The 19,325-nt window shown below is 46.4% G+C and overlaps 1 protein-coding gene across 1 annotated transcript in view; it reads left to right on the top strand.

The window, feature by feature from the left end:
• Positions 1-14,909: 14,909 nt before the first annotated feature.
• LOC129028679 (golgin subfamily A member 6-like protein 26) overlaps positions 14,910-19,325 on the top strand; it is a 112,268-nt gene continuing 107,852 nt past the window's right edge. Inside the window, exons 1-2 of the mRNA XM_063653218.1 lie at positions 14,910-15,170; positions 15,764-15,866. The gene's annotated coding sequence lies outside the window, so the exon portion shown is untranslated. The remainder of the gene's footprint in view (positions 15,171-15,763; positions 15,867-19,325) is intronic.

Here is a 19,325-nt window from a genome sequence, read left to right as displayed (position 1 = left end):
CTTGACCACCAGCTACAGGCTCTGACTTAGAGGTTCCCAGAACCTTAGACCATTTGGCCGGCCCCCCATTTCTCACCTGAGGAAACTGAGATCAGAGAGGGAAAGCAACTTTCTCAAGGACCCCCAGCAATTCTGAGGCAGAACCAGGTCTAGGAGCCTCTTCTCGACAGATTTTCTCCCTGTCCCTGAGCCTTCTTTAGTGCCTCATTAACTTCCCTGTAAGGAAACTGCCCCCCTGAGGCTGGAAATGGTGCTGTCCAGAGTGGTGTGCGACAGTGACTGCACCTGTGTTTGTACTTGTGAGTGTGTATGGGGGTGGGGATGAGGGGGGGAATAAACGGCAGGGATTCTGGGGGCTGGATGCACTCCACCTCACCCCAAAAAGGGGTGCAGGAGAGCCCAGCCAAGCACAGCACATGCTTTGACTTTCCAATCTGCTGAATGCCTGTGAGGCCAGCTGGGCCCAGAAGACAAGGGACAGGCCTTTCCCCATAGATGGCAGGGGGGTGCCCAAGATGGGTGGAAGCTTCTGCTGCAACTTTGGGGGTCACATCCCAGCCCATAGGCTGACACTTAAGCAGAAAAAGCCACCTCTAGAAGTCAGTCATGATCTAGTGATTCTGATGAGGAGGGGCCCCACCAGCCTGTGTCCAGGGTCTTGTCTGGGAAAAACTGCTCCCTGGCAGAAAGAGGCTAATAATTTGAGAGGAAGCCATAGCTGAAATCCTAAACTGTGTGAGTGTGTGTGTCCAGTTTGAAAAAGCGTATCTGACCTAAACATTTATATTGAAAAAATGGAAAGATATTCCCCTTGTTTTGGAATACAAACTACAGAAAGCCACAGTTAACAGAATCTCATCGGAAAGGTCAGATTCTGCATCTGGAAAGGCACAGTGATTTTCAACTGCGGTGTGTGTCCTTAACTGAGGAAGGGAAGGTGAGATTTATATTTAGTAAAAGGCAGCTATGAATTTACCTTTTATAAAGAGCTTGCTATATACTATTAGTGCTTTTCAATCATGTCAGAATCAGCCAGATGCCTGTGGAAATGCAAATTCCCAGGCTTCATTCCCAGAGATTCTGGTCCTGTGAGCCTAGGGTGGGGCCCAGAAATCTCTATGGGGTGGTGCAGGCTGCCCCAGGACCACACCAAGAAACACTGCAACTGGCCCCCACACATCCCAGTTCACAAATATGCAGGCAGGCATCTTATCTCCACAGAACAGATAGGGAAACTGAGGTCCAGAGTGGGGAAAGAAACATCATGGGGCCACCCAGCAAGTAGTAGCAGAGCCACGATACACCCACTGTCTGCAGACACCATCTCTGATGACAGCTCCACCTCCCCACAGGAACCTTGCCTACCCCCACCCCTACCTCCTGCTGCCCGTATGGTGGGTCTCTGTCCAAGGAAGATGTATCCTAGGTCCTCTAGGCTGACTGGGGCTCAGAGGAAACCTTGGCCCAGAGCGTAGGAGCTAGAGGGGTCCTTGGAATTCATGTGGGGAATTTGAGGCCCAAAGAAGGCAGTCCTCACATTTGAACTCTGTCTGGAGAAGGGCTGGGTCTCCTTCCTGAGTGGTACGTTTGACTTCACCAGCCTGGCCCTCAGTCAAGCTGGCTGTCCAGGCCCGCCACACCTCAGGGTGGGTGACCAGAGGCAGTGGTGCCATAAAACACATTTCCTGGGAAATCCACCCCCAAAGCTCAAAACGCTCCAGGGCTGGTGAGTTGGGCAAGCCCCCTTCCCTCTCAGCCCAGTTTCCCCATCTCTACAACAGCTGTGCTGGTGGAGACTTCTCCCTGAGACTGAGCCGCAGATTTTCTCCTGGGCGCCTACACCACCCAGGTTACCAGCTCCTCTGTGCCCGCTCTTCAAGAAAGTCAGCTCTCAGGTAAGGAAGGTGCCTTGGCTCTATCAGGAGCAGGAGCCGGTGCACCCCCAGCCTCCCAGACCAGTGGGGATGGCCCGGGCTGCCTACAAAGCTGCTGCCCAGCCCAGAGACACCCGCCTGGGAGGGTGGCCCTGGCCCTCGCAGCGGCTCTGAGAAGAGGCGGCCCCCACTCCAAAACTGGCAGAGCCACCCACGCCTTCCCTCAGCCCAAAGAGGCTTTTAGGAACATGAATCATCTCAGGTTCAAACCCATGGGGTTGCTGAAAGACAAGAAAGTGCGGGGCGAGCTGGCGCGAGGGAACGCTGCTCCGTGCAGACTTTGCAGGGAGGGCACTTAGGAAAAGGGACTGGAGTCTGGGAGGGTGACTAGCTCAGGGTTAAAGGGAGGGGATGGAGCTGGAGTGAGCTGGCCTCGTCCTCCCCCTTGGGCCTTCCAGCCTGGGCTCAGGCGATTCAAAGGAGCGAGCACCTCCCTCTCCCAGCCAGGGAGTTCTTGCCACATTCTTCAATCAGTACCATTCCCTTGGGGGCTGGGTGACAGCACCCACCTCCAGACCTGGCTGGAATTGCTGTCTCAATTCTAGATCCAAAAGAACCTCTGGCAGCTTCTCCATCTCCCTCTCAGTCCAGCCTCACCTCTTCGCCCGTGGAGGAGCTCCAACAGCAAATCTCGCAACTGGAGGAACAAGGCAGGAAGGGCAGGGTCTGAAGAAGGAACCACCTTCAAAACGCAGCTCTGCCACCTTCTCCCCAGGACTCTCAGGCTTGCTTTCCTATTGCGCCCTCGACATCCTTTTGCTATAATCTGGCATGTTGACGTATAGTCTTTAAAAGCAACAACACTGTTGACGTGGAGCAGACTTCCCATTTGGGATGGTCTGGAGAAGTTAGGTTTGAGGGCATCCTCTCTTCTGCAAACTGCAGCAGTAATAGATGAGATATACAAAGTAAATAAAGGCCGCACGCGGTGGTCACACCTGTAATCCTGTAATCCCAGCATTCTGGGAGGCTGAGGTAGGAGGATCACTTGAAGCCAGGAGTTCGAGACCAGCCTGGCCAATATGGCAACACCCTGTCTCTACTAAAAATATAAAAATTAGCTGGGCATAGTGGTGCACACCTGTGGTCCCAGCTACTCAGGAGGCTGAGGCAGGAGAATCACTTGAACCCGCGAGGCAGAGGTTGCAGTGAAACAAGATCCCGCCACTGCATTCCAGCCTGGGTGACAGAGTGAGACTCCATCTCAAAAAAAAAAAATAAATAAAAAATAAAGTACATAAAAAAGACATGCCCAGGCTGAAAAATAAGTTAATCTTTATCTCCATGAATGAAAAGCAGAAAAGAAATGCAAAGTGGTTGGAGGCTGAAGAGCCTGGACCCTGCTGGGCTTTGGGAACCAATGATGGTGGCAGGTCCTTTGGGATAAAGAGGGACCAAATGACTCCTAGCTAGAAGCTGGGAGCTTGGGTATACCCCAGTACTTGAAAGGATGCTGGCCGGGCGCAGTGGCTAATGCCTGTAATACCAGCACTTTGGGAGGCTGAGGGAAAGTAACTCTTACATCAGTGTGAAAGCAAATCAGACAGGACAGGGGAGCATGGAGGGGAGGAGAGCCAAACCAGGGCCTGGTTCCACCTGCCCCATTGGGCCAGAAGCACAAGTGGTTCTCTGCACAACATCAAGAGCGAGGACATGCTTTCAGCTCCACTTTAACTCAGGTTCCTCATGTGACAGCAGGCTTGTCAATCCCACTTGCCCCCGTGGCTCACACCAGAAAACCACCAGCAGTGTGAGTAAGGACAGAAGCAGGAGACAGAGGAGCCAGGGTTTGGGAATCCCACAGCAACCCACAGGCCCTCATCACACACGGCAAGGATGTGCCCTCACTGGGCTCACCACCACCACCAGACAGCACATTCACTACCTGATAACCTGCCTGGGTAACACCACTGTAACACAAGAAACAGGCCTAGAATCTAGCATGTATGCTACACTTGAAGGAGCAAAAGACGGTAATAAAATACGATAAAATTTTTATTTCTTTAATATAAAATTTAGAGCCATAATCAAAATGTGTAATTCTGACGGGGTTCACTACTTATGAAAACTTCACAGCCCTCTATTTTCAAATGTAAATGGTATTCCACGGCTCCTCACCAGCATGTAACTAGAGTTACTCTGAAATCCGTTTCACGGCTTATTTTTGGCAAGCGGCGATTTCTTCAACCCACGTTTTCCAAGGGAAAAAAGGACATGAAATGTTTCTAAAAGTCTCTTACAATCTTTAGATAAACTACTGCTCAACAACTGCATCCTCCAAGTCAACACATCAAGAATCCTTCAATCACAAACACTTAAGGTGAGAAAACGGTGTCTATCCATGCAGGAGAGGGACACGTTATCCATGCTTATGAAGACAGCCTGGATATCAGCTACTAAAAAATTGTGAATGCATCTTCCTTTTTCTACTTTCCAAAATTTTTGTGAGGTGATACTTATTTCTATGTTTGTTTCTATTCTTTTTATTTTGTATTTTTTAGTAGGTACATCTTTATTATAAATCTACTGTAGAACCAATGTCCCATACAGGACTCCACGTGCCACAGGAACCAAAAAGTCACATGCAGCGAAGATGAAGACACAGCAGACAACCTGTGTGGACACCACAGAGCCACCTGCCCAGGACACCAGTGGAGCCACAGGTGCAATTCAAAATGTTCTTAGTCGTATTAATAAACATGGCCAGGTGCGGTGGCTCATGCCTGTAATCCCAACACTTTGGGAGGCTGAGGCGGGCAGATTACCTGAGGTTGGGAGTTCAAGACCATCCCGGCCAACATCGTGAAACCCCATCTCTACTAAAAATACACAAATAAGCCAGGTATGGTGGCATGCATCTGTAGTCCCAGCCACTCAGGAGGTTGAGGCAGAAGAATCATTTGAACCCAGGGGGCAGAGGCTGCAGTGAGCTGAGATTGTGCCACTGCACTCCAGTCCAGGCAACAGAGTGAGTCTCCATCTCAGGGGGGAAAAAAAATTGTTCTTAGTCACATTAATAAAAGTAAACACACACACACACACACACACACACACACACACACACAAAATTAATTGTAATAATGGGCGGGTGCAGTGGCTCATGCCTGTAATCCCAGCACTTTGGGAGGCCAAGGTGGGAAGATTACTTGAGATCAGGAGTTCAAGACCAGCCTGGCCAACATGATGAAACCCCATCTCTATAAAAAAATCAGCCAGGTGTGATGGTACACACCTGTAGTCCCAGCTACTTGGGAGGCTGAGGCAGGAGAATCACTTGAACCTGGCAGGCCAAGACTGCACCACTGCATTCCAGCTAGGGTGACAAAGTGACACCCTGTCTTAAAAAAAAAAAAAATAGCTGCTAAAAATTAGATTGCAAAGCTGAGAGTACACAAGGAAACTCCTCAAGTGCAAAACCGAAATTCACATGGGCACACACAGCAGGAATCAAGAGGTTCCGGGCTCTGAAAGCAGAGCCAAGCCGCCAGGCTTCAGCACAACCTCCCACACGGGAATGCATACAACGACCCACTGAACCCGAGCTTCCTGCAGAAGGCTGGGAGCCACTCAGGATCACCTGCCTGCCAGCCAACCACAGCCAGGGGGCAACACACTGCCCGTCCCAGGCTCTGGGTAGCAAGAGGCCCCACGAGAAATCAGAGACCCGGCCTTGCCCTGGGAGTAGAAGTGAAATCAAAAGCACACCACTCATCTAGGTATAGATATCACAGGTCAGGAAATGACTACCAACACTCACCTAGAGTCTGTGAAACCTACAGAACCCTCAGGACCCCGGAGAGGCAAATGCAAAACCATATGCTGGGACACCTCGACAGCCTAAGACATACACGAGGCCACGCCCCACAGCACCGACCAGAACAGAAACATCACTGAAAACCAGGAGGGGCAGCAAACACCTGGGCTGCACCCACGCAAATGCCAGGATGCCACAGGTATGGTGATAAATGAGTGCTACAGAGGACTAGAGAAGCACACTTCAGACCTCTGCCCAGTTCATTACTGCAACTAAACACTACACTCAGTTCTGTACATTCTAGAAGCAGGGCAAAAAGGGGAGGGGCTGGAAGAGGGACATGACAGGTTGTTACACAGAAACCACTGTAATAAAAGGGAAAAATTACTATGTCGAGAAAACTGTGGTTCCTGTCATTAAGTTAGAGGGTTTTATTACAAAGACAAAAGATGATGATCAAACACTTCAGCTTTAGTTTTGCCAGGGAGGAAGACTTTTGCAGCTTTTATTTTGACCATAACCATAACCTTCATGGTGAGGAAAGGAAGGTATTGCTTTGGGAGCCGAGCTTACTGAGTAGATCAAGCTTGTCCAACCCATGGCCCGAGGGCAGCACGGGGCCCAGGACGGCTTTGAATGCGGCCCAAAGTAAAATTTCTTAAAACATCATGAGATATTTTTGGGATTTTTTTCTAAGCTCATCAGCTATCGTTAGTGTATTTTATGTGTAGCCCAAGACAATTCTTCTTCCAGTGTGGCCCAGGGAAACCAAAGACCGGACCCTCTTGGTGCAGGGTTTTCACAGTACAGAGGAGAGACAGGCCAGCACTGGTGTCTCAGCTGAGCGCTGTCTCTCTCCATCACCTGTGATCTCACCCAGTCATTTCTCCACAGGCAACAACAGTAAAACAGTAACAATGCCAACAAACTAATGATTCTAGCAAAAATAACACAATCCATACACACTTTTCCTGCATGCCGAGGCTGACTTCCAGGACAAACAAAATAAACAGATCAAGTTTTTTAAGCCTTGCGTCCATTATTAGTGCATTACAATCTTACTTTAAAATACTTCATCCAACAGGCCTTCAAAATACATAAACCTTACAAATCGCTGAGACACTTATAAAAGGAGCAAGAGGAAGGGAAATCACAAATACCTGAAGTCGTGGAAGATTCAGCATTGCCACGGCCATGCACTCTTTCTCCTGGGGCGGCGGCCAGTCCGCGGAGCCGTCCATTCCCTCACTCACCTGCTGCAGCAGGAGATCCAGCTGCTCAAAAGTCACTGAGCAAATGTCCACCCGTAAAGGGACACGGAGGCCAATGGACCACTCAGAACACGATGACCAAGCACAGCTCTAAGAGGAAACGGAACAATCTAAAATGAATCTCCAAATGCAGCTGCTGGTCTGTTCCACAGGAGTCACCAGCGTGTGTGATGGAGCTGCCTTATGTTATTACCTATCATCCCTCTAACTGCCCAGTCAAAAAGCATTCATGGGTGTCTAGCTCACACACTATCAGCTTCCAATTTTCGTGCCCATTTCACTAGCCCCATCTCACTTGGCCATACCTAAAAAAGTAAAAACATTTTTAAAAATCTTTTCACTCTCAAAATGATTAATGCACATTAATGGATGGCAGTGAGGCTCTCCATCCACTTGAAGTGGTATAATAGCAACTCTAACTGGACAATGAATTGTTAGACACATATAACACACACACTCCCTTTCATAGTGAGAGAACAAGTAATCGGCAAAAATCTAGGAGAACTGTAGAACACCATCAATAAACTGGATCTAATTTATAGAACACTTCACCCAGCAACAGCAAAATACATATACTTTTTTCTTTTTTGAGACAGAGTCTCACTCAGTTGTCCAGGCTAGAGTGCAGTGGTGCAATCTCAGCCCACTGCAAGCTCTGCCTCCCGGGTTCACGCCATTCTCCTGCCTCAGCCTCCTGAGTAGCTGGGACTACAGGTGCTCGCCACCATGCCTGCCTAATTATTTTTTGTATTTTTAGTAGAGACGGGGTTTCACCATGTTAGCCAGGATGGTCTTGATCTCCTGACCTCGTGATCCACCTGCCTCAGCCTCCCAAAGTGCTGGGATTACAGGCGTGAGCCACCGTGCCCGGCCATACATATACTTTACATATACATTTATTTTATTTTATTTTATTTGAGATGGAGTCTAGCTCTGTCACCCAGGCTGGAGTGCAGTCGCGCGATCTCAGTTCACTGCAAGCTCCACCTCCTGGGCTCAAGCCATTCTCCTGCCTCAGCCTCCCGAGTAGCTGGGACTACAGGCGCCCGCCATCACGCTCAGGTAATTTTTTTTGTATTTTTAGTAGAGACGGCGTTTCATCGTGTTAGCCAGGATGGTCTCGATCTCCTGACCTCGTGATCTGCCCGCCTCGGCCTCCCAAAGTGCTGGACCATACATATACTTTTTAAGCACAAACAGACCACACATATACTTTTTATACGTATATGTATACATATATGAATACATATATGTATATACAGACCATACATATACAGACCATACATATACTTTTTAAGCACATACAGAATGTTCACTAAGAGAGAACATATCCTGACACATAAGCCTTAACAAATTTAAAAGAAATGAAATCATATGCAGTTTGTTCTCCAATCACAATGGTATTAAACTAGAAATCATTAACAGAACAATCTGCAAACACTTTAAAATAAAACAACATACTTAATAATCCATGGGTCAGGCCAGGCGCAATGGCTCATGCGTGTAATCCCAACACTGTGGGAGGCCAAGTTGGGGGGATCACCTTGAGGCCAGGGGTTGAAGATCAGCCTGGCCAACATGGAGAAACCCCATCTCTACTGAAAATACAAAACAATTAGCCAGGCATGGTGGCGGGCGCCTGTAGTCCCACCTAATCAGGAGGCTGAGGCAGGAGAATCGCTTGAACCCAGGAGACAGAGGTTGCAGTGAGCCGAGATCATGCCATTGCACTCCAGCCTGGGCAACAACAGTGAAACTCCGTATTGAAGAAAAATAATAATTATGATAATAATAATAATCCATGGGTCAAAGAACAATTCTCAAAAGAAATTAGAAAATACTTTGAACATAAATGAAAATGCACCAAAATTTGTGGGTTTAATTAAAGCACTGCTTAGAGGAAAATTTATAGCATCAAATCATTATATATTACAGAAAAGATAGGTCTAAATCAGCAATCTAAGTTTCCACCTTAAGAAACTAAAAAAGAGCAAAGTGAACACAAAACAAGCCAAAGGGACAAATGACAAGATAAAAGCAGAAAACCAATGAGATTGAAAACAAAAAAAAAGGCAAAAATTAATGAAACTTAAAGATTGTTCTTTGAAAAGATCAACAAAATTGAAAAACTCTAGTAAAACTGACAAAGAAAACAACAGAAAAGATACAAATTATCAGTCTCAGGAATGAATGAAGAGACATCACTGCAGGCCCCACAGACTTCAGACGGTTAGCAAGAGAATGCTAAGGAAAACTTGACATGTAAAAATCAGACAACTTAGATGAAATAAAGCAATGTCTGAGTGCCACAAACCAGGAAAATCCTCCTAGAAACAAACAGGTCACCTCAATAGTTCTATATCTGTTAAATAAATTGAATTTGCAAAATCTTTTTTTTTTTTTTTTGAGCCAGAGTCTCACTCTGTCACCCAGGCTGGAGTGCATTGGTGCAATCTCAGCTCTCTGCAGTCTCCGCCTCCCAGGTTCAAGTGATTCTCCTGCCTTAGCCTCCTGAGTAGCTGGGATTACAGGCGCACGCCACCAAGCTCGACTAATTTTTTGTATTTTTAGTAGAAACGGGGTTTCACCATGTTAGCCAGGCTGGTCTCAAACTCCTGACCTCTGGTGATCCACCTGCCTTGGCCTCCCAACGTGCTGGGATTATAGGCGTGAGCCACCGTGCCCGGCGAAAAATCTTTTAGAAAGAAATCTCCAGGTTCAGATGGATTCAAAAACATTTAAAGAAGAAATAACACTAATTCTACACAATCCCTTATAGAAAATGGAAAAGGAGGGAACACATGCCAATACTTCGTATAAGTTCAGCTTTCCCCTGACAGAAAGTCAGACGAGATAGTATAATACAAAGAAAGAAAACTGCAAACCAACATCCCTGATGAGCATCAACAGAAAAATCCTCAAAAACGTGTTACCAAGTCAAATTTAGCAATATAGAAACAGAATAGGGCTGGGCGCGGTGGCTCACGCCTATAATCATAGGAATTTGGGATGCCAAGGAGGGTGGATCACTTGAGGTCAGGAGTTGGAGACCAGGCTGGCCAACATGGTGAAACCCCATCTCTATTAAAAACAAAGAAACAAACAAACAAAATTAGCCAGGTGTGATGGTGCACACCTCTAATCCCAGCTACTCAGGAAGCTGAGGCAGGAGAATTGCTTGAACCCAGGATGCAGAGGTTGCAGAGAGCTGAGATTGCACCAATGCACTCCAGCCTGGGTGACAGAGTGAGATTCTGTCTCAAAAAAAAAAAAAAATAGAGTAGTAAATTGTGGCCAAGTGATCCCTATCCCAGTAACACAAGGCTTGGTCAGTATTTAAAAATCAGGCTGGTATAGTGTCTCACACCTGTAATCCCAGCACTTTGGGAGGCCAAGGCAGGCAGATCACTTGAGCTCAGGATTTCAAGACCAGCCTGGGCCACATAGTGAAACCCCATCTCTAAAAAAGAAAAAAAAAAGTTTAAGAAAAGGAAAGTAAAAATCATCAATGTAATACACCACACTAACACACTAAAGAAGGAAAACTGCATGACCATTTCATTTGGATTAAAAGCATTTAACAAATTTTAACACCCATTCAGCATTTTTCAAAAGCTTCTAAAAGGGGGAATTAAGGCCGGGCACGGTGGCTCACGCCTGTAATCTCAGCACTTTGGGAGGCCGAGGCAGGCAGATCACAAGGTCAGGAGATCAAGAGCATCCTGGCTAACACGGTGAAACCCCGTCTCTACTAAAAATACAGAAAGGTAGCTGAGCACGGTGGCAGGCGCCTGTAGTCCCAGCTACTCAGGAGGCTGAGGCAGGAGAATGGCGTGAACCCAGGAGGCGGAGTTTGCAGTGAGCCGAGATCACGCCAGCGCACACCAGCCTGGGCATAGAACGAGACTCTGTCTCAAAAAAAAAAAAAAAAAAAAAAAATTGGGGGGAATTAAAGAAACTGCCTTAATCTGGTAATAAGGCACCTACACATAAATATGCACAGCTAACATCACAGTTGATGGTGAAAGTCTGAAATGCTTTCCCCTACAGTCAGGAGCAAGGCAGGGCACCCACTATCACCTCTCCTACTCAGCTTCACACTGCAAGTCCTGGCCAGGGCAATCAGGCCGGGAAAAATACATAAAAGGCAAGCAGACTGGAAAGGAAGAAATGAAACTGCCCCTCTATACAGATAGCATTTAATTGTCCATGAAGAAAACCCAAGGAAACTACAATGAAGCTCATAATAAATGAGTTTAGCACAACTGCAGGACACAAGAACAACAAACAAAACTCAGTGGTATTTCCTATATACTGATAATGAACAACTGGAAACCAAAATCCTCCAAAATACCAAATCAAGCTCTATATTCAGTACCTGGGCAGGCCCACAGGTAACTCCCACTATGTGTTTGGCATCCAGTCCTGGCAATGCTGCAGGTTCTGGCTTGGTCACGCGCAAGGTGTCAAAGTGCTGGCACTGGTCGTTGCTCCTCCAGTTGTGGACCTTGCTGTCCTCAGTCAGAGCCAGGCAGTGGGTGGAGCCTGCAGCCACATCAATCACTTTCTTCCCTACAAGGAAAGAGGGATGCAGATGCAGCTTCAAGCCTATGACCTGAATGGCCTAGAAAGATATTTCCACTAGGCCATTCAGGTCAGAAAGCTTTTAATATTACCTTCTTGAGGATAATCTGTTGCTTTAATATTAAGCACAATCATTTGCTTTCGGTGTCTTATTAAAACTCCTGTATTTTGTCAGCTACAATTTGTTAGGACCCACAGCCTACAAACATCATAATGCTGGGATACGAAAAGGATCTGTTCTTTTTTCTCCTCCTCATTCAGATTTTCATTCCGAAAGAAACAAGGTGCTTTTAATTAACCATTAGATCACATTCTCCCATCCCAGATACAACAATGCACAGCACACTCTTCACTGAGGAAGGCTTCCTAAGAAGAAATCTATTGTTCTCTCAGAGTTAGGAGATATCACTATTTAAAACGTTGTTTCTATTTAAACACTCAGCAAAATATTCTATTTTTCTTTCCTGGTAAATCTAACATGACCAACACAAAGGGTGTTTCACAAAAATGTCAACATATAAAATAATTCAGCTGAAAAAACACACTGCAGTGAGGGGAACAATTCTATTCTAGGAGCTTACCATAAGTTAACATCAGCAACAACAAAAGGTGTTTTCAACAGTAATTGAAATACCCTCAAAGTAAACGATTTCTGTATCTAATAATTGTCGTAGCTTTCCTATACTAATGGAGGGGAATATAAACAAGGAGGCAAGTGAAATTCAAATACCATTCAATGACACAGAGTAAACTTCTTCCTCTGCAACTTATCTCAGAAGCCTAGAAAATAATAAATACCGTATGGGCACACAAAACTCTTAGACATCAAGATATTAACTCTTAGACATCAAGATATTAACAAGATATAAACAGAAACGCATTTTAAAACTCAGCTCCAATCACTTACTGCAGGACATCCGCAAGCTACCAAAACTCAACGAGTGACGGTGTGTTACAGAATGGGTGTCTGCGTCTTCGAAAGGTTCACATTTGCTCTTGAATGACAATTTTTCTGATACAGTGGCCCAGATATGACCAATGATCTCATGCCATCTGGTGTTCAGAGAAGGTACTACATGAGAAGCAAATCCCAAACAAGAAGGTTTGTCTCTCAACCCTTTTTTTATTTTTTTTATTTTGAGACAGGGTCTCACTCTATTGCCCAGGTTGGAGTGCAGGGGCCTGGTCTTGGCTTACTGCAGCCTCAACCTCCCCGGCTCTTGCTTACTGCAGCCTCAACACTCCCCGGCTCACATGATTCTACCACCTCAGCCTCCCACATAGCTGGGACCACAGGTGGGCACCACCATGTCCACCTAATTTTTGTATTTTTTGTAGGGATGGGATTATGCCATGTTGCTCAGGCTGATCTCGAACTTCTGGGATCAAGCAATCTCTCTGCCTCCATCTCCCGAAATGCTGGGATTACAGGAATGAGCCACCATGCCCAGCCCTGCTTTAATTTAAAGTGTATTTCATTTGATATTAGTACAGCCACTTCGGCTCTTTTTTATTACTATTTGAATGTTGTATCTTTGTATTCTTTTACTTTCAATCTGTTTATTTTAATTTAAAATGTTTATCTTGTAGATAGCACATTGGTGGATCGTTTTCTTTTTTAATCCTTTCAGCCAGTCGGCTTTTCTTTTTTTCTTTTTTTTTTTTTTTTTTTGAGAGAGAGTTTTTTGCTTGTCACCCAGGCTGGAGTGCAATGGTGCCATCTCAGCTCATTGCAGCCTCTGCCTCCTGGGTTCAAGCGATTCTCCAGCCTCGGCCTCCTGAGTAGCTGGGATTCCAGGTGCCTGAAACCATGCCTGGCTAATTTTTGTATTTTTAATAGAGACAGGGGTTTCTTCATGTTGGTCAGGCTGGTCTTGAACTCCTGACCTCAGGTGATCTGCCGCCTCGGCCTCCCAAAGTGCTGGGATTACAGGCGTAAGCCACCGCACCCGGCCAAAGTGGTGGATTTTTTTTTTCTCAGAAAATCTATTCCATTCCTTTTCCAGAAACCGAATTTGTACAAGTTAACTAAAATAAATATTTATACTCCAATTTTTTTTGTTCTGAGGTCTTATTGAGTTTTAAGAAGAGAATTTTATCTTTACACGTTTAGAAAAATTAGAAAATATAGATAAAATATAACTAAGAAAATAATAACATCTTTTCATTGTGTTCTAAATTCATTACTATTAGCCGAGTGCAGTGGCTCACACCTGTAATCCCAGCATTTTGGGAGACTGAGGCGGGCGGATCACTTGATTCCAGGAGTTTGAGACCAGCCTGGGCAACATGGCAAAACCCTGTCTCTACAAAAAATACAAAAATTAGCCAGGCGTGGTTGCATATGCCTGCAGTCCAGCTACTGGCAAGGCTGAGGTGGAGAACCACCTGAAGCCGGTAAGTCAAGGCTGCACTGCAGCCTCTGTCCCCCAGGCTGGAGTGCAGTGGTGCAGTCTCAGCTCACTGCATTCTCCGCCTCCCGGGTTCAAGCGATTCTCCTGCCTCAGCCTCCCGAGTAGCTGGGATTACAAACGCGTGCCACCACACCAGGCTAATTTTTGTATTTTTAGTAGAGAAGGGGTCTCACCATGTTGGCCAGGCTGGTCTTGAACTCCTGACCTCAAATGATCCACCTGCCTGGGCCTCCCAAAGTGCTGGGATTACAGGCGTGACCACCATGCCTGGCCAGTATTTTTCTTAGAGGCAGGATCTCACTCTGTTGCCCAGGCTGGGCGTGCAGTGGCACGATCTCAGCTCACTGTAGCATTGATCTCCCAGGCTGAGGCGATTCTCCTGCCTCAGCCTCTGGAGCAGCTGGGATCACAGGTGTGCGCCACCACACCTGGCTAATTGTTAATTTCTTTTTTTAAGAGATGGGGTCTTGCTATGTTGCCCAGTCGGGCAACATGGGATCCTCCAACTCCAGGCTTTGAGGGATCCTCCCGCTTCAGCCTCCCAAAGCTCTGAAAATTACAGACGTGAGCCACTTTGCCGGGCCTATATTGTTTTATATTTCTTCAATTTTGTTTTGTGGTCGCTGGAGGTGTTTCTTTCTTGGATTCCCTGCCGAGTGCTTCCACAGCTGCTCCATGTAATCTGCCCAAGACTCTTGCTGCATTCAGTTGAACACACACCAGGAAGCTCTTCAGTCCCCAGCCGACCACACAAAGATCCGTTCTCATCCCCAGGGGAGCTGGTCTGGCCACTCGATCCCTGGACAGCTCCAGTTGGCGTGAGCGCAACCACCCGCGGCATAATTAAGAGCGCTGGGCGGGGAGAGACAGTCTCCTGTGGGAGTGCCGGCGGGCGTGCGTGCAAGGGAAATCCCGCCTTCCGGCGCCCGCGGTTGGCCCTGGCCGCAGCCTGTGAGCACCAAGCAGGAAGATAAACGGGATTGCGGGAAGCCGGAGAGTCCGGAGGAGCCGCGAAGGGCTTCTTTTCCCCTTTGGCTGCGCCCGCGGAGCAGCCCCGTTGCGATTGGCCGTACGCGGGGGGCGGTAGTCCCGTGTCCGCCCGCCCCTCGGGCCGCGAGAGGCGCCGGGATCGTGGGCCCGGGCTGAGCCAGCGGCTGCTGTGTGGCTGTGTCCGCAAGCCGGCGGGGCGAGGCGGCCCGGCCCAGCGCGTCAGGTCCTGGCCTGGGACACAGGGGCGGCCGGCGGCGGGGGCGGTGCGGGCGCGGGGCTGGTGGGCGTGGGCGTGGCGGTCGCACCTGGGCCTGCGCTGACCGCCCGCGGCGCAGCCTCCGGCCTCTCTTCATCTCTAGGTGGTGGCGGCTGTGGGTTTTTCTACTGGCGATCCTTTTGAGTAATTTGTTTCACGCACGTGCCCTGCTGTGGGGTAAAGCGGCCGATTTATGCTGCTGTCATTTGTCCGTTAACACGATGGACTTCCTGTCGTGTGTGTGTACTTTTTGGATTTGAGGGCAGATGACATTGTGACTTGGCCTTATGTGAGCGTCCATTCTCCAGGTCTCGCCAGCGTGGTGCAGAAACCCGGCACACCCTGCCTACCTTGGAAGGAGGCTTTCACTTCCCCGAACCTCCCTCTCCCTCCATCTCTTCCCTCTTTCCCTCTCTCCCCCTCACTCCCTTCCCCCAGCTCTTCTCTCCCCTCTTTCTGTTCTCTCTCTCTTTTTTTTTTTTCTGCATTAAACTTTTTCTGGAGTGTCTTTGTAAATTATTAAAAAGCGTTAGGTCTTCAACATGTATGTTTACTTGCAGGCCTGAGAACTGGGAGGAAGCTGGAGAAAAGATGCCCTCTGAATCTTTCTGTTTGGCTGCCCAGGCTTGACTTGACTCCAAATGGTTGCAAACAGATATACAGGTGGGGTTTGACATGTCTTTTTCTTGATGTGTTTCTGCTTCCATTAAATTTCTCGGGTAAGGCTTTTTTTTTAGGGCATGTAAGGGGAAGTCAGTTGTATCTTGCTATATTAGAGGAGCAGGTTTATTTCCTGTAACTTATAATGTTAACAGTCTTTATGGCTGTTTTTGTAAATTGTGCACGGCTGCCTTTTAATTAGTTTCTTGCAAGTGCACGAAACTTGAGATATATGAATAGGCAGAATTTTTTTTCCTATTTATTATTGCTCGTTAAGAAATCTGCCACACTCCTAACCATATCATGGTGACTGTTGTTGCTGACAGTTTTTGAGCTGTTTAGTTAACTGTGGAGGGGAAAATTGGAGAAGTAAGTTCAGTAATTATGGCCTGTAGAAACTCACTCATTTTATGAGGTCTTGTGTTTGTGTTTCTGGAGAGATGAGAGTTAGTTCAGTTGAGCTGTTTGGTTTGTATTTGTAACCAATACAAGGACTAAGGACAACTGTGTGGAAACTGAGGTCATGATGTTAGGATCTTGAGGGCTGAAGGCTCCAAATAAATGGTATATATAGAATTCTATCTGACTTGAAATTTTCCCTTTCTGGACCTCCACATGCTGAGGCTAACAGTGTCCATATGACAGTGTCTTCCATGACAGGAATCAGCAACTTTTTTTTTTTTTTTTTTTTTGGCACGTATCAATGATTCACTCTGTATATTTTAAAAAGTTTTAACCTCTTCCTCCTAGCTCTCCAGTATTTGTTAATAAATTAAAACATTCCCCAAAGTGTTTTCTGTGAAACAGTAGTTCCAAAAGATGCTCTTAGAAAAACTAAGTACATGGAAAAATCTAAACTATGTGTTTTATTCATTACATTTGATGAATTTTTTTGTTGTTGTTTTTCCTCTTGAGAGGAAGTCTTGCTCTGTCGCTCAGGCTGGAGTGCAGTGGCATGATCCTGGCTCACTGCATCCTCCACCTCTTGGGTTCAAGCAGTTCTCTGCTTCGGCCTCCTGAGTAGCTGGGATTACTGGTGCCCTCCACCTCGCCCAGCTAATTTTTATGCTTTTAGTAGAGACGGACTTTCACCATATTGGCCAGGCTGGTCTTGAATTCCTGACCTCATGATCTGCCCGCCTTGGCCTCCCAAAGTGTTGGGATTACAGGCTTGAGCCACCGCGCTTGGCCCACATTTGATGAATTTTTTTTGCCCTTTGTTCTTTTAAAAATCATGGTTAGAAAGCAGAGCATAATTGTTCTTTATGTAGATCCCAAGTGATTGGGATTTTTAGGGAGATTTTTTTGGAACTCAGTAAATGTCTTTATTTTTAGTGTGGCATGATGTGTGTTTTTTATTATTAGAAAATATTTATAGATAGATTTATACATATTAAATTCCTTTTTTTTTTTTTTGAGACAGAGTCTCACTGTGTTGCCCAGGCTGGAATCCAGTGGTGCCATCTCGGCTCACTGCAGCCTCCGCCTTCTGGATTCAAATGATTCTCCTGTCTCAGCCTCCAGAGCTGCTGGGATTACAGGTGGCTGCCACCATGCCCGGCCAATTTTTGTATTTTTAGTACAGATGGGGTTTCACCATGTTGGCCAGGCTGGTCTCAAACTCCTGACCTCAAGTGATCCACCCGCCTCTGCCTCCCAAAGTGCTGGGATTACAGGTGTGAGCTGCCCACCTGGCTCATTTTCACTCTCCATTAGCTGCTTTTTTCCCCTATTCATTTCCTACCTTTCTGTGTATGATTTCTGAATTCAGTGTATTTCACGTCTTAACCTTCTGAATTGTTTGTTCTCTCATTTTACATGTTGTTAAGGAAAATAAGAGGCTAAGTGAGACTTATAAATTTGCATGTAGTTTCTCAGATTGGGATAAATGCTCACCTGTTGCAGAATGGGACTCTGCTCTTGCTTCACCCAGGATGCGTTTCTCAGTTTCTTTCTAGAGTGGGGCCACACCCTACTCCAGCCCTCCAGACCCAGCCCCCTGCTCTGATATGATTCCACCAGACTGTATTCCAGCTGTCCTCCCTAACCTGGACCTAGATATTTTCTTTCTTTCTTTTTTTTTTTTCTTTTTTGTGAGATGAAGTCTCATTCGGTGGTCGGTGGTCCAGGCTGGAGTGCAGTGGCACAATCTCAGCTCACTGCAACCTCCACCTCCCAGGTTCAAGTGATTCTTCTGCGTCAGCCTCCTGAGTAGCTGGGATTACAGGTGCTGGCCATCACGCCCAGCTAATTTTTGTATTTTTGTAGAGACGGGGTTTCACCATGTTGGCCAGGCTGATCTTGAACTCCTGACCTCAAGTGATCTGCCTGCCTCAGCCTCCCAAAGTGCTGAGATTACAGGCGTGAGCCACCGTGCCCAGCCCCTGGGCCTAGATATTTTCTCATGACGCTTTCCAAAGCCAGATTTGCATCGATTAGTTATATGTATGTGATAGGTTTTTCTAAAGTTTTTTTAGATGTTATCTTTTTACTTTAGTATAAAAGTGCTTTGAATACGCTGAGTGTTAAATACATGTTTGTAGAATTTCATTGAAACTTTAATATTAATGAGAACCATTAACTTTTTGTGTGTGTGTGTGTGTGTGTGACACAGTCTCGCCCTGTCACCCAGGCTGGAGTGCAGTGGCATGATCTCAGCTCATTGCAACCTCCGCCTTCCAGGTTCAAGCGATTCTCCTGCCTCAGCCTCCCCAGTAGCTGGTATTACAGGCACATGCCACCACACCTGGCTAATTTTTGTATTTTTAGTAGAGACGGGGTTTCACCATGTTGGTCAGGCTGGTCTCGAACTCCTGACCTTGTGATCCGCCCGCCTTGGCCTCCCAAATTGCTGGGATTACAGGTGTGAGCCACTGCACCCAGCTGATGTTTTTTTTAATTAAAACACTTATATAAAATTTATTTTATTGTGGTATCTAGTTGAGTAAATCTTGACCTCTATAGATTCATGTAACCCCCACCATCATCAGGATGGAGAAGTTTCATCACCTCAAAAGCTCCCTTAAGGTGCTCCTTTTTATCACATGTTCCCTGGCCTCCTACCCTGGCAGCCACTGATCTGTTCTCCATCGGTGTAGGGTATTCTTTTTGAGAATGTCATGTAAGTAGAACCTTATTTTAAGTAACATTTTGAAACCATCTTCATTTACTCCCAGTAATATGTTTGAGATTTATCGGTTGTTCTGTGTATTAATGGTTCTTTATATTGCTGAATAGTAGTATTTCATCATTTGGATGTACCACATGGTGTTTATCCATTCGCTATTGTAGGACCTTGTGGTTGTTTCCATTTTTCTTTCACAATTGTAATCCTGCTGTGAGCATTTCTGTACAGATTTTGTGTGAATGTAGGTTCCATTTCCCTAGGATAAAGTCCTAGTAGTGTGAAAGTTGGGTCATGTGCTGAACTGTTTTCCGAAGCAAGTTAAGGCATAGTTTTAG

Source organism: Pongo pygmaeus, chromosome 16 (assembly GCF_028885625.2).
Source record: "Pongo pygmaeus isolate AG05252 chromosome 16, NHGRI_mPonPyg2-v2.0_pri, whole genome shotgun sequence".
Lineage (NCBI taxonomy): Eukaryota > Metazoa > Chordata > Mammalia > Primates > Hominidae > Pongo > Pongo pygmaeus.
This window is presented reverse-complemented; position numbering and strand designations above follow the sequence as displayed.